This window comes from Bubalus kerabau, chromosome 4, assembly GCF_029407905.1.
Source record: "Bubalus kerabau isolate K-KA32 ecotype Philippines breed swamp buffalo chromosome 4, PCC_UOA_SB_1v2, whole genome shotgun sequence".
Taxonomy (NCBI): domain Eukaryota; kingdom Metazoa; phylum Chordata; class Mammalia; order Artiodactyla; family Bovidae; genus Bubalus; species Bubalus kerabau.
The window spans coordinates 173,155,507-173,171,567 of NC_073627.1; the positions used below are offsets into that span (position 1 = coordinate 173,155,507).

Genomic DNA, 16,061 nt, shown 5'->3' on the forward strand with positions numbered 1-16,061 from the left:
CAAGTAGAGATGTCACCACTTCTGATTGGCTTGTGTCTGACCCCACCCCTCAGCCATGCTTCAGCTGCGATTCCAGACCAGAGTCCACTTCAACAGCAGCCTTTGGCCACCTCTGTTCAAGATGGTGGGGAGTGGGGGGTTCAGTGGAGGCCAAAGACAAGGATGATGCTAGACCCCCAGTTGGAGATCGTGATCATCATCACCAGGGAATCAGGACCCTGCCCGATGCTTGTATTTTCAGCTGGAGAATCAGGGCCTGGAGGAGGCAGATGGCGGGCTTTGGGGGTTTGGTGAACAGACTTAATCCAGGTCTCACAGTGAGTTGTGGTCATCCAGAACCAGAAGTCAGGGCTCCAGGACTCCGAGCCTGGTGCTTTTTGCATGCCTGCCAGATGCCTCCTCATGAGGTGTGGTTGTTCTCTTTCCCTAGCAGCTCCCAAGACCCTTCCTAGGGTTACAGGCTGGGCCAGGGGAACACGAGCTAATCAGGCCTCTCCCAAATATCCCACTCCCTTCAAAGCCCCTCCCTATCAACATTGCCATGCCCGGCTTTAATTTCCTCTGTCCACGGGACTCTCCAGGCAGGAGTATTGGATTGGGTTGCCATGCCCTCCTCCTGGGGATATTCCCAACCCAGGGATCGAACCCACGTCTCTTATGTCTCCTACATGGGCAGGTGGGTTGTTTACCACTAGCGCCACCTAGGGAGCCCATAAAGGAGCCTCAGTAATGACCAACACTGAACTTCCTGCCAGCATGGTGATACACAGACTCAACGCTGGAATTTACTTTATCCAGAGAAAATTTTAAAAAGCCATATTTCTTGTGCCCTGTGTTGTGGACTGAGATTTAGCCTTCGTGCATGTTGAATAAATGAGTAAGACAATGAAAGCAGAATGAAGGACCCCTCTCTCCCGTCCAGCTAACACAGTCAGTTTATCCAGAGACCTTCATCTAAAGGACATCTCTTACAGATGGGGTTTCCAATGAGGGTAGGCTGTGGAAGGACATAATTTGAGGCTGAAGGAATCTCTGGACCACCCAGATATGGATGAAACAAGTTACAACTGGGTCCAGGGACTAACCTACCTTCTCTGTTTTTTCCAGTTGTGAGTCCCTGGGGAAACACACTGCCTGAGGACCTAGTTACTGCCTCTCTTCTCTCTGTCCTATGGGAATAGATGTTGATAGGGGAGACCAGGGCATTGGCTACCTCAGCAGCATCCTTGCCCACACCTGCTGACATGGGCTGGGTGGGGCTGAGTGGGATTAAGTAGGGACCAAGTGAGGAGATGGGTAGGAAAAGGTCAGAAGGCAAGTAAGCTCTGGGAGCCTCCAGGCCAGGAATGTTGCCCATCATAGTGGTCAGGCAGCCACATGGGGCGCCTTTGAGCATAATCCCTGCCGGGAATGAATGTTCCCTTGTGTGAGGCCCTTGTCTACCCTGAAGTAGGTCACAGGGTTGAAGGATCACAGAAATCTTAGCCTCAGAAGCATGGAATCATAGAAGCTGAAAGGCAGTGCCAGGTAGGATTCCAGGATTTTAGAGCCTCAGAGTTCCGGCGCCAAAAGGCATGAGAAGTTGAACACTTTGGGCATGAAATTTTATGGCTCAAGTGATCTAGGAACCGCAGAACCTTCCACTTGGATGACCCTTAGAGGTGCTCATGTCTGATATGCTCTCCAGTGCAGTGTTCCCTTCTAGAAAGTTCCAGAAGGTAGCTGTCTTCTTCAGATAGGCAAGGAGGTGACAGCAAGGCAGGACAGGACATAGGAGGTTTCCCTGTGGGGTTGTTTTAGGTGTTCTGGGTTGGAATTCCTCACCTAGAATACCTCATTAGTGACTGCCATAGAGTCTGAAATTGCATCATTAGCCATTCTGTCTCTGGATCTGAGAGGTCCGTTGACTTCCAAAGGTCTGTTTTACAGTAAATCATGTCTTGGGTCAGAACCATGTCTCAGGACCTCCTCTACACAAGTTCTGATGAGCAAGGCAACTCAAGACCCAGATGAGTCTCTCTCTCTGCTCCTGCCCTGGGACCCTCCCTCCGACCCAGCACCATCTCTGGGTCCTCCTTTCCTTTGCATTGACCACCCAGCTCCCAGCAGGAAACCAGCTGGCTGGGAGAGGCGATTCCAGCAGCCCTGAGGCTGGCCACGGTGTACAGTGTGGTCCCGCCTCTAATCCCACCACCTCCTGGGGGCAGGCGACAGGGGCAGCAGCCTGTAATTTGGGGGTGGGAGATGGGACGCCCAGGTCAGCTTCGACCACGGGGTCCCCAGAGGAAGGGAGTGGTCCAAGGGTTTGGAGAATCAAAGCCTTCCTCACAACTCCCTTGGTGACCGTGAAGATAAAAATATTTATGGACAATTTTCCTCTCTCTGGGGACGGCCAGGCACAGAACAGGGCTGTTTTTTTCCTTGGTTGTGGCTGACCTCTCAGGATGGAGGGAGCTGAGACAAACACAGGTTGTTTATGGGGTCTGCAGCAGCCCCCGAGACACACGCTGCACAGTTTCCCCTTTTCAAGGGGGATGTGAGTGTCTGGAAAGCTGCCCAGAGGAACAAGGGTGGGTTTCTGTCTTCTATTAGCTTAGTTCTTGGTGGGGCTGAAGGGATTTTTTTTTTTTTTTCCCTGAGAGATGGGGCGAGTGTGTTATGGTGAATAACATGTTTCCTATAATTTGCCTTTTGAAAACACAAGGAAATTTGCGTATGTGGCTGAAACAGCCTGGGCAGAGAGCCTCTGGTCCTTCATTTCCCCACTGTGTCAGGCTGCTTGAACTCAATAAACACTTGTTGACTGAATGAATGGGTCATAGAAATGGCAAGCCAAGGCTGGAAGGAAGGCCCCTTGGAGATCCTCTGGGCCAAACTGCTCAGGTTTCAGGCAGGGAAACTGAGGCCCCAAGAAGGGGAAGGGGTGGGGCTGTATACAATTGTAGATTTCACAGGTTATGATGATGATGATAACAATGATAATGATAACAATAAACTATTTCTGAGTATTGGGTACTTTACAATTTACCAACGCTTTCCCATTGGCCAGATTCCCAGCAAAATTGTGGCAGAGGAAAGAAAAAGATTAGAATTTCTTTTATCATGGACCAGAGAAAAGAAGCTTGAAGATATCGAGCAATTTGCCTACTCAACCAGAAAGAGGTGAGGTAGGGTGTGGCAAAAATTGGGGGCTGTTTTTCCATTCGGGTGTGAAATCCATCCTCGACTCAGCCTGACGTTAAATCCCAGCTCCACCATATACAAGCTGTTGAAACGGTTCCCTGCACCCATCCAAGCCTCAGTTTCCACATCTGTAAGTTGGGGCTTGCACTCTCCGCATTTACTGTACTGACTTCCCGGATTAGAGCGAGAATGGCACCAGAGAAGGGATACAAACCCGCCTTGGAAACTGTCAAGCGAAAAGGAGGTCCCATTGCTAGAATTGTGATGTATCAGTGGATCCTTCCATCCATCCAAGGGAGACAGCATTCTGATTCCAGCTCTTGAGATAAAAATAGCTTTAAAGGGAGGGGGGAAGTTCCCCAGGATATCTGGGCAGGATAAAAATAACCCTTAAGAACAGCTGGCTCCTTTTCTTCACTTTGGTATTCGCCCGCAGTCTTCTGATCTCTTATTTGGTTTCCCAAGTCGACCTACCATCCCAGGCAAACAATCGTCCTTGTTCTGGGGCCAGGCAGTGGCAAATATATTCCAGGCTCTGGGAGTAGAGGCTTTGGACGCGAGAAATATGGGTCCCATCCCAGTTCTGTTTGCAACTCTCTGTGTGGTTCCAAGCAAGTCGTTCTCAGAGTCCCCATTCTTTCGCCATACAGCGCTGTCCAATAGAGTTTGTTCTGAGAGTGGAAATACTCTATGCCTGCACTGTCCAATACAGTAGCCACCAGCTGCATATGGCTTTTGAACACTTGTATTCCTTCCTTCAGGTCTATTAGTATTTGTTATATTTTGTTGTTGCTGTTTTGTTGCTAAGTCATGTCTGATTCTTTTTGCAACCCTATGGACTGTAGCGCCTCTGTTCATGGGATTTCCCAGGCAAGAATAATGGAGTAGATTGCTAATGCCTTCTCCAGGGAATCTTCCTGACTCAGGAATCAAAACTGCATCTCCTGCATTGGCAGGAGGATTCTTTACCCCTGAGGCACCTGGGAAGCCCCTTTATGCATTTAGGTGCGCGTACGTGTATAACTAGCATAGTATTCTCCTCTTGTGTTGATCCCTTTATCATTAAATAGTGTCCTTATCTGTTGCTCAGTCTCTAAGTTGTGTCCGACTTTGTTTAAAGTCCATTTTGTCTGCTATGAGTATTGCGACCCCCACTTTCTTGTCGTTTCCAGTTGCACCGTGTATCTTTTCCCATCCCCTCACTTTCAATCTATGTGTGTCTTTTGCCCTAAAGTGAATCTCTTGTAGGCAGCATATTGTAGATTCTTTTTTTTTAATTTAATCTGCTACTTTCTGTTTTTTTTAATTGGAGCATTTGGCTGTTGAGCCCTTGAACTGTGGCTAGTGTGATGAAGAAACTTTACTTTTTTTTTTAATTTTAAGGAACTTACACTTCAATAGCCACATGTGGCTAGCCCTTTAAATGGAGATGGGAAGAGCACCTGCCCCCTAGTCCTGAGGTGAGAAGGGCTGAATGCATGTAGGAGGCGCCTGGCATGTAGGGGGCTCACTGCTTTTTCACTGCCCCCTTCTCCCCTGCTCCCTTTAAATATGGATTTACAAGTGTCTTTGAGCTGAGGAATCTTGCTTTGGGGACATACAACTCCCCTTTGCAGACTGATGGAGAGGTGAATGGAATGGTGGGGGGAAAGGGGCTTCTGTGACGGGTGGGCTGAGAGAGCAGGAAGCATGTCCAAAGCAGAAGACAAGGCCAGGACAGAAGACAAAAACAGCTGCGTCTGCCCATGTCCACCTCCATTTTTGACTTTCATGGGCAACGTACTTAAAAGGAGTCTATTTTAGAAATTCCTTTTCTTGCTTAAATGTGGTTCCCACCATGGTTCCTAGGTTTGAATTTCAGTTCAATTGGTTATCAGCTTTGTGACCTTGGGCAAGTTATCAACCTCTCTGTTTCCCAGCTTTAAAATGGGTAGAATAATTCCTACCTCAGAAACTTTTGTGAGCAATCAATGAGCTAATGTATGCCAAGCTCTTTGCATTGGGCCCAGCACATAATAAGTGCTTAAGAAACAGAAGCCATGGCCAATATAGAAAGAAAACCCTTTAACTCCAACCCCAACTGGAGTCCAGTGAGATGCCTGAGAAGCCAATGATGGGGCACTTCCAGAAGACCTCTTTTTGGGTGGTCCTCAAGGTGAGGAAGGGACCAAGGCATAAGAACAAGTCCTGGTACCCTCAGATGGCAGATCATCCATCAAACTGAGCTGGAAGCCATCCTGAAGCATCTAGCATTTCTGTTGACCCTGCCAAATGGCAGTTTTGGGGACCCATCCAGAGGCAAGAACTTGGCTTCTCCTTGTGATAGGTGATACAAATGGATAGAAAGACTTTCCTGGGATCCAAGGGACACCTGTCTTTCTGTGATTTCCTGCCCTTGGTTTTAGGACAGTCTCCACTTTCCAAATCCAACTTCCTTCTGTCGCTGCCCCAGGCAGGAGGCATCTGCTGATGGGTCCTGGTGAAAAAACCCAGTTCACAGGCTGGCTTACTCAGGTCAAGGACAGGGTTAATCTTTGTTGAGTTGGAGGAGCTGAAACTCAAAAGGTCCAAACCTGCTCCCAGTTAAGAAGAGAGGATGTTTTTCATCAGCACGTCTTATATTGTGGGCAAAGGAACTGAGGGGTTGTTTCATCCATCTGTTCATCTACTCCCTTGCTGGAAAATAGTTATTGAGCTCCTACTGTGTGCCAAGGAACACAGAAATAAATTCTTGTCCCCTGGTTTATAACCTGGTAGAGAGACAGCTATAGAATGGTGATTATAATGGTGTGATGTAGGCTATTATGTTAGGGCTGAGAACAGGATGAGGCAAGCAAGACACTTATCTGAGGAACAAAATTTAATGCACTGCCAAAAGAATTCAATAAAAAAACTCAAAAATACTGTAATATTTTTAAAAAATCAAAATGAATGCAAAAAGTTATGAACAAAAGATAAATCTTTTAAATGAAGACTGAATCAAAATGACTGATTATTTCTTTTGCCTCAAGCTGGAATTTGGCTTGGCTTAGCACTGTATTCTCAGAAAAGGCAATGGTAACCTACTCCAGTACTCTTGCCTGGAAAATCCCATGGACAGAGGAGCCTGGTAGGCTGCAGTCCATGGGATCGCAAAGAGTCGGACACGACTGAGCAACTTCACTTTCACTTTTCACTTTCAGACAATGGAGAAGGAAATGGCAACCCACTCCAGTGTTCTTGCCTGGAGAATCCCAGGGACGAGGGAGCCTGGTGGGCTGCCGTCTATGGTTTTGCACAGAGTCGGACACGACTGAAGCGACTTAGCAGCAGCAGCAGCGGCAGCAGCACTGTATTATGGGGGATATAGGGGGACAGAAAAAAGCAGGGGACAGAATCCAGCTGGTGATGTGCTGGGGTGAATTCATATTGCTCTGCACATATCTTCCCAACTTTGCACCCAGAAACTGGCAGATGCTAAAATTCAGGCCTTTCCCCTCCCTTTCTAGAGAGCAGGTTGTTAAGCCTTTGCCAGTACACCGCTATATTCAGCCTGCACTGGGATGGGGGAGGGGCTTTAAGAAAATTTTCCTGGAAAAGGAGACACCTTCCAAATTTCGCAGGATAAGAATCTATAAAGGGAAAGAAAGAATATCTCTCTAAAGAAGAAAATTCAAGTGCAAAGCACCAGAGAACCAGCGGGGTGGTGGTGGGGAGAGTATATTTTCTGGTAGGTGTCAATTTTATTTTTATTCATTTATTTTTTTGGTGGCACTGTGCAGCATGTAGGATCCTAGTTCCCAGAGCAGGGATCAAACCTGCACCCCTGCAGTGGAAGCACAGAGCCTCAACCACAGAATGCCCAGGGCACTCTCAAAAGTGTATTGTTTCTAGAAAACTGCAAGTAGTCGAGTGTAGTTGGCATGGGTGATGCTACAGAAGAAGGAAGTTTCAAGGAGGCAGAGAGAGTTATAGCACCAAGTGATGCCCCAAGACTGAGCAAGATCCAGGACTGTGCTGGAGGAGAAGATGGAAGATATAGGGAAAGAGGAGGATGCACTCTGCTTCTGCAGTGTCCAGATTACCAGCCCAAGCAGGAGACCTCAGTTCAGTTCAGTTCAGTCTCGCTCAGTCGTGTCCGACTCTGCGACCCCATGAATCTCAGCACGCCAGGCCTCCCTGTCCATCACCAACTCCCGGAGTTCACTCAGACTCACGTCCATCGATTCAGTGATGGCATCCAGCCATCTCATCCTCTGTCGTCCCCTTCTCCTCCTGCCCCCAATCCCTCCCAGCATCAGAGTCTTTTCCAATGAGTCTACTCTTCGCATGAGGTGGCCAAAGTACCGGAGTTTCAGCTTCAGCATCATTCCTTCCAAAGAAATCCCAGGGCTGATCTCCTTCAGAATGGACTGGTTGGATCTCCTTGCAGTCCAAGGGACTCTCAAGAGTCTTCTCCAACACCGCAGTTCAAAAGCATCAATTCTTCGGCGCTCAGCCTTCTTCACAGTCCAACTCTCACATCTATACATGACCACAGGGAAAATCATAGCCTTGACTAGATGGACCTTTGCTGGCAAACGAATGTCTCTGCTTTTGAATATGCTATCTAGGTTGGACATAACTTTCCTTCCAAGGAGTAAGCGTCTTTTAATTTCATGGCTGCAGTCACCATCTGCAGTGATTTTGGAGCCCAGAAAAATAAAGTCTGACACTGTTTCCACTGTTTCCCCATCTATTTCCCATGAAGTGATGGGACCGGATGCCATGATCTTCATTTTCTGAATGTTGAGCTTTAAGCCAGCTTTTTCACTCTTCACTTTCACCTTCATCAAGAGGCTTTTTAGTTCCTCTTTACTTTCTGCCATAAGGGTGGTGTCATCTGCATATCTGAGGTTATTGATATTTCTCCCGGCAATCTTGATTCCAGCTTGTGCTTCTTCCAGTCCAGCGTTTCTCATGATGTACTCTGCATAGAAGTTAAATAAACAGGGTGACAATATACAGCCTTGATGTACTCCTTTTCCTATTTGGAACCAGTCTGTTGTTCCATGTCCAGTTCTAACTGTTGCTTCCTGACCTGCATACAGATTTCTCAAGAGGCAGGTCAGGTGGTCTGGTATTCCCATCTCTTTCAGAATTTTTACAGTTTCTTGTGATCCACACAGTCAAAGGCTTTGGCATAGTCAATAAAGCAGAAATAGATGTTTTTCTGGAACTCTCTTGCTTTTTCCATGATCCAGCGGATGTTGGCAATTTGATCTCTGGTTCCTCTGCCTTTTCTAAAACCAGCTTGAACATCTGGAAGTTCATGGTTCACATATTGCTGAAGCCTGGCTTGGAGAATTTTGAGCAGTACTTTACTAGCGTGTGAGATGAGTGCAATTGTGCGGTAGTCTGAGCCTTGTTTGGCATTGCCTTTCTTTGGGATTGGAATGAAAACTGACCTTTTCCAGTCCTGTGGCCACTGCTGAGTTTTCCAAATTTGCTGGCATATTGAGTGCAGCACTTTCACAGCATCATCTTTCAGGATTTGAAATAGCTCAACTGGAATTCCATGACCTCCACTAGCTTTGTTCGTAGTGATGCTTCCTAAGGCCCACTTGACTTCACATTCCAGGATGTCTGGCTCTAGGTGAATGATCACACCATTGTGATTATCTGGGTGGTGAAGATCTTTTTTGTACAGTTCTTCTGTGTATTCTTGCCACCTCTTCTTGATATCTTCTGCTTCTGTTAGGTCCATACCATTTCTGTCCTTTATCGAGCCCATTCTTGCATGAAATGTTCCCTTGGTATCTCTAATTTTCTTGAAGAGATCTGTAGTCTTTCCCATTCTGTTGTTTTCCTCTATTTCTTTGCATTGATCGCTGAGGAAGGCTTTCTTTCTCTTCTTGCTATTCTTTGGAAATCTGCATTCAGATGCTTATATCTTTCCTTCTCTCCTTTGCTTTTCGCTTCTCTTCTTTTCACAGCTATTTGTAAGGCCTCCCCAGAGAGCCATTTTGCTTTTTTGCATTTCTTTTCCATGGGGATGGTCTTGATCCCTGTCTCCTGTACAATGTCACGAACCTCATTCCATAGTTCATCAGGCACTCTATCTATCAGATCTAGGCCCTTAAATCTATTTCTCACTTCCACTGTATAATCATAAGGGATTTGATTTAGGTCGTACCTGAATGGTCTAGTGGTTTTCCCTACTTTCTTCAATTTAAATCTGAATTTGGTAATAAGGAGTTCATGATCTGAGCCACAGTCAGCTTCTGGTCTTGTTTTTGTTGACTGTATAGAGCTTCTCCATCTTTGGCTGCAAAGAATATAATCAATCTGATTTCGGTATTGACCATCTGGTGATATCCATGTGTAGAGTCTTCTCTTGTGTTGTTGGAAGAGGGTGTTTGCTATGACCAGTGCATTTTCTTGGCAAAACTCAATGCTGAGCTAATAAATGTTTCACCACAGGATCTCTGGAGGAAAAAGCCCTGGTATATAGCACTGACCAGTTTCAGAGGTGAAATTACTCCCACCCTGGCTCGTTTCAAGCTGCCTTTGTGATGTCACTGAATGCTGAGTGAAGCAGAGATGCTCATCATTACAGAGTATGTCCACTTTCCAGTTATAGCAGATGTAAATAACCCTGAGAACATAGCTAAGAGTAAAATGCACTAAAATAACTAGAAAGAGATGAGTTTTGAGCATTTATTACTTTGTTTTTAATATAATTTGCTTTCAAAATTTTAAGTTTATGCAATTAGGTCATGTATGGATGTAAGAGTTGGACTCTAAAGAAAGCTAAGTGCTGAAAACTTGATGCTTTTGAACTGTGGTGTTGGAGAAGACTCTTGAGAGTCCCTTGGACTGCAAGGAGATCCAACCAGTCCATCCTAAAGGAGATTAGTCCTGGGTGTTCATTGGAAGGACTGATGTTGAAGCTGAAACTCGAATACTTCGGCCACCTGATGTGAAGAGCTGACTCATTTGAAAAGACCCTGATGTTGGGAAAGATTGAAGGCAAGAGGAGAAGGGGACGACAGAGGATGAGATGGCTGGATGGCATCACCAACTCCATGGACATGGGTTTGGGTGGACTCTGGGAGTTGGTGATGGACAGGGAGGCCTGGCGTGCTGCAGTTCATGGGGTCGCAAAGAGTCAGACATGACTGAGCGACTGAAGTGAACTGAATTTAGTTCTTAATAAGAGCCCACAATAACAGCAGCTCACAAACTTCCTGTAAGTTAAACCATATCTTCTGCAGAGCCAGTCAGAGTAGGCATGAGCCAGCTCCACCACGCCACTGGGAGAAGAGATTTTGGTCCTTACTCACTGCATGTTTGTGGGGGAGAGAGTCAGTGCTTCCTGACTCCCTGGGCTTCATTCTCCCCACTTGAGAGGCTGTATCAGCTTGATCATGATGTGCTCTTTGCCCTGACTTTCTGTGTGCAGGGACATGGATGCATGCTTCTGGGTGGTTTCCTGGGATGAAGCAGCAGTCCCTGGGTCACCAGAGAGTCAAAAGCAATCAAGATTCCTAGAAGGAGAGGAGAAAGAACAGCCTGGGGCCCCAATGCCTTACGTCTTCATCACTTCAAGAATTACTGTTTTATTCTGAAGCATTGGCACCTAAACGACCTGAGTATATTGCAAAAATAATAATAGTAATAAATACAACTTATATTTGCTATATTTTTTATCACGTGCCAGACACTGTTCTAAGTGTTCTATATATATTAACTCCTTGAGTCCTCATTATAGGCACAAGGTTGGTAATATTATTATACCAGTTTAAAAGATGAGGATGTTCAATAAAAATAAATAAATAGGTAAATAAATAAGGAGTTTGGGATTAACAGATACATACTACTATATATAAAATAAACAACAAGGTCATACTCTATAGCACAGGGAAATATGTTCAGTATCTTTTAATAACCTATAAAGAAAAAGAGAAAAAGAATATGTATATACATATATATAGAGAGATACATATGTTCTTTTTTTTTTTTTTTTTTTGCCAAAAAGCCAACACTTTATTTGGGGCTGAAGCACTTTGCTACACACGGGAAACTAACACAACATTATAAATCAACTATGCTTTAATAAAAGATGAGGTGTATATTGTTATTAATATCCCAATTCAAAAGATGGAAAAATGTACAAAAGAGGTTACCAGGAGGTTAAATGGTGTGTCTGAGACCACACAGCCAGGGATTTGAACTGAGATATGCCATTAACCATTACTGACATGTCCATCAAGGGCAATGAGGGAAAAGGAGCATGCTTTGCAACTCAGCACAACTGGCAAAGACCCGATTAGTTTGGGAGCAACATCCAGCCAAGACCAACAGAATATGACCAGATCGCTCACCTCACAGTGACTGATGAAGTTGGAAGGAAGGACGGGTCACCGTGGCGACACGTGTTAATCACTCCAAGTTCACAGATGAGGAAACAGGCTCAGAGGGGTAAAGAGAGCTTCTGAGGTCCCACAGTGCTGGCACAGAGTGGAGCTGTGACATAAGCTCAAGGGGGTCAACTTGGCCACACCCTATAGCCAGCCTCAGGCTCTGGGCAGGCATGGCGTTCATATAAAACTACAGCCATTCCCAGATGTCGAGATAGGTGAGATCCCAAAGAAGAATCTGGTTGGAAATCTGCAGTTAATATGGGGGAAATACCCCTCAATGAATAAATCTCCCAGTCCCAAGGGAGATGAATGGTAATCACCCATCCCTGATTATCAGCAGGTCCTTTCTCACCCTCTCAAATACCTGTGCGTGGGTATTTGTGTATAGGTTCCTGCATTACCAACAGCAGTTGGACCGGGTTCAGTTCAGTTCAGTCCATCAATCGTGTCTGACTCTTCACGACCCCATGGACTGCAGCACACCAGGCTTCCCTGTCCACCACCAGCTCCCGGAGCTTACTCAAACTCATGTCCATCGAGTTGGTGATGCCATCCAACCATCTCACCCTCTGTCATCCCCTTCTCCTCCTGCCTTCAATCTTTCCCAGCATCAGGGTCTTTTCCAATGAGTCAGCTCTTTGCATCAGGTGGCCAAAGGATTGGGTTCAAGGGCTGATAAAGGCGCAGAGGGGTCAAAGTGACACTGTTTGCACGCCTATAGTTTTTTGCAGGAAAACAGTGCAATCAGGCGACTACGCGAAGGTGAGAATATTCTTCACAGCCAAAGACTCTCTCACAACAAGGGCTCTGGTGAGGCCAGGCTTGAGCCCCCAGCTCTCCTCCCTCTGGAAGGTCAGACCAGCGTGCACTTCTTCTCTCGGATCAGTGACAACTAACTTGGGCGTGGAACACCCCCAATCAGAGGACCCCAAGATGGAGTCTCCATTAGGGCTTCTTATCCCTAGCTTGTCATGTAGGCACGTTTTTGCCAACAAACCAGCCCCAATGGCAGAGGCTTTGAGGGTCTCACCAAGACCAGGTACAAATCATCAATCAGCAAACTGAACTGTGAGATGCCTCTGACTCGTGGGGACAAAGCAATGCTTAATAAAGATATTAATAAGTCTGGTCGACAGTATGACCAGTGGTCAGCGTCCCACAATCACAGGTCATTAAGCAAAGATGAGAGATACATATTTAACAAACAATTCAGATAAGCTGAAAGGATGGGCCGTGCTTAAAAAGGGTTCCGCTCAGGAGAACAAAACTTTACTACCCCAGAGGAGGCACATGAGAAAAATTTAGGAGTTATCAGTAGTCATAAGTTTAGTGTGAACGTTGTGGTATGGTTACAAAAAAGCTAATAAGCATTTGGGTCATATTAACAGAAGCACAGAATATATATCAGGGGAGGTAATAGTCCTGCTCAACCCTGCAGGCAGATGCCACCTGGACCTTTGAGCTTTGCTGTGGTCACTCGGCAACAGTAGGAGGAGATGATGTTGGAAAATAGGACAAGGTTGCCAGATAAGTAGTGGTTACAGGAAATGAGAATGCTGGGCCTGAGAAAAGGATGCCTTGTTGCGGGGCGGTGGGGGGTGGGGGTGGGGTCGTTACTCTCGGAGTGATTTCAGCGGTCGAGTCAGGCTTTAGCTGATTTTGGAGCTGCTGTTCTCAATAGTCATTGTAAAGGGACTCTGGCCTGATCATACTTGGAGATGCATCTGAAGAGCTCTTTGCTGTTTCTTGGGTGGAAAGGCAGAGTGGGGTGTGTGTGTATGTGTGTGTGTGTGTGTGTGTGTGTGTGTGTGTGTGTGCGTGCCTCCTCCGTCTTGACTTTATGACAAGGAGAAGCATCCAAAGGCTCTTGAACTGGCCAACTTTTCCTGGAACTACCCACAAGCAAGAATGTATCACATCCCATGGTCTGGGCAAGGGGTGATGAGGCGGCCAAGATCCTGGAGTACGGATTTCAGCTGGTGGAGGAGGGGTGACGATTCCCTAACACAGCTGTCTCTTCAGTGTCTTTGACAGCAGGTCTGCCACTTAGGAGTTTGCTAAGGAAGTTGTGGAACTGTGGACCGGATGCATTTTCAACTCTTTGAAACTCACCTGCGTGTCCCCTCCCCAGCGGGCTCTGACTGATCACTCCTTGGGCTAGGAAGATACTGCCCCCAGACCTCACCACACACACAGATGCTGGTGTTACAGTGAGCCCTTGGGACCTCAGCTCTAGCCCCATTTCTGTACCTCACTGCTGGTGAACTTGGGCGAGAGCCTGCCCTTTGGGATTTGGTTCTTCATCTCTAAACCAGACATGCAGCCCTCTGTGCTGTTTTATGGGGGTTGTTATGTGGAAACTTGAGATACTGGCAATGCAGTTGTTCTGGGCTATCTGGGAGAGGGACTATTATTGTCGCTGCCGTCATTACAATCCCCTGATCTGTGTGGTATGGACCAAAGCTCCTACTCCTCTGCTACATCAGTTAGAACGCTTTCAGCTGGCAGCAAGAGAAAACCCTACCTAAAGCGGTTTTGAAATGAGGGCGCTACTGTTTCGAGAAAGGGCAGTCCAGTTGTGTGTGCCTGATTCATCATCTCAGTCATGTCCTGGAGACTCGGTTTCTTTCTGCCTTTCCTCTCTGCCATCCTCAGTCTGTGGGCCATGGACCTAGGACTTATCACCTCATTGTGGCAAGGTGGCTGCAACCTCTCCAAGTAACATATCCTCACTCAACAATGTTCAAAGTGAAGAAAGGGATATATCGCTGGTCCATGTCTATTTATAAAAGTAAGGGACATTTCTCAGAACTCCTCTCACATCTCAGCGGCTGGTTTGTGGCTTATGTCTACACCCAGGCCACTCACTGGCCAAGAGAAGGAGACCACCATGGTGATCTTAGTCTAAGCAGAAGTCAACCCTTATGGCTTCAGAGGGACACAGTCTCCACTGAAGAATGAGGCTTCTTAGAAGAGGGCAGGGTGAAGATAGAATTCTGTTAGCAGAGATGAACCAACAGGGTCTGCCCCATCTTGAGAACGGCCTAGGATAATGGTCCACCAGCCCCCAGCTCTGCCTTGCTCTCTCCCTTACTCCCTCCTTCCCTCAACTTTCTCTCCCTCCCTTCCTTGTTCACCCAAGGTCCAACTGAGGACTACCGCTGCGTGGGTCCTGGAGAGTCTGTGAAGATAAGGCACAGCCATGTCGTCACAAGGTCTAGTTGAGTAGGTGCATGAGATAAATATACACCCTGGTGCAAAATAGTGGGATGGGGGCAGGGTGGAGTGCAGCTGTGGAGAATCTGAGGGTGGATCCAGTGAAGAAGGACACTCCAGCAGAAGTGATGACGGGGGTGAAGGCCTGAAAAGTCTCGGAGCTCATCCACTGCTTGGTCTTCACTCTTGGTGGCAGGCGTGGCCCAGGACTCCTGACTCCCTGTGCTGAACAGCCAATGGTTCCAGACAAATGACCAGAGAGAGTCCGGAGAACTTAATCTGCCACAACTGCCACATCTGGAAAATGGGTCTAATTCTTCCACTGCTGGCTGAAGGGATTGAAGGATGAGGAGACAGGTTTGACTGTAAGACATCGACATGGGAGGCCTGGCTTCTCACCCCAGCCCCACCATTGACTCTGTGTGACCTTGAGCATCATACACTCTGAGCCTCAGTTTCCCGACCTGTAATATGAGGAAATTGGGTTCAGAGGCACTAGAGGCTCTTTCAGGGATGAATTTCTTTTGGGGAAGGTCCCCACACTTGGGTCAATATCAACCCCCTGCAAAACAATCTTTGGATGTCTCCCAACTCTCTGCCACTTGGCCCAGCCCTGAGGAAATAAAACCAGACTGAGGAGTGGGGAAAAGGCCCCGGGGAGATGGTCTGGGATGCCCAGACAATGCGATCACGTGCCCAGAGGATATGCTCTCTCCTGGAGAGTGGCCCAGGAACTTCTCTGGCTTCACAGCTCATTCCTCTTGGTGGAAAGATTGTTTCTGGGGTCTTGGCAGCCAATGGGCCAGAGTGACGTGGTCCCCCAGGCAGGCAGAACCCAAGCCGTGGGAGACAGGCAGGCAGTGATGAGAGCCAGTGTTAACTCCAGCCTCCTCCCCTGGGAAGCAGAACTAGACTGGCATTGTCTGGAGGGGGCAGAGGGAAGGGACCCTCTTGGAGACTGCCTCATTCTCCAGCTTGGAGTTCAAGTTCAGTTGACTTTACTGAAATGCTTTGTCCTGGGTGCTGAGAATACAGCCGGGAGCAGGACAGAGGACGACTGGTGTACCTGCAGCCCCTGAAATCAGGCCCTGCTGCATGGCAGGTGCCCAAGTAATACATGGGAGGATCCTGCTATAGGAGAGGGAGCGGGTGGGGAGGAGCTGCCTCGGCCTAATCTGGTAGACTTTACTCTCACGCTTGCATGTCTGCCTTCCTTCCCTCTCTCTCTCATTCCCTCCCTCCCTCCCTTCCTCCTTCCCTTCCTCCTGTGGCAGCTGC

The 16,061-nt window shown here is 47.2% G+C and overlaps 1 long non-coding RNA gene across 1 annotated transcript; it reads left to right on the forward strand.

Annotated features, from left to right (window-relative positions):
• The first annotated feature begins 1,300 nt into the window (after positions 1-1,300).
• LOC129651785 (uncharacterized) lies at positions 1,301-3,578 on the forward strand. The gene is made up of 2 exons (XR_008714300.1): positions 1,301-1,527; positions 3,050-3,578. It is a non-coding gene; the product is annotated as an uncharacterized LOC129651785 (long non-coding RNA).
• The last annotated feature ends 12,483 nt before the right edge of the window (positions 3,579-16,061 follow it).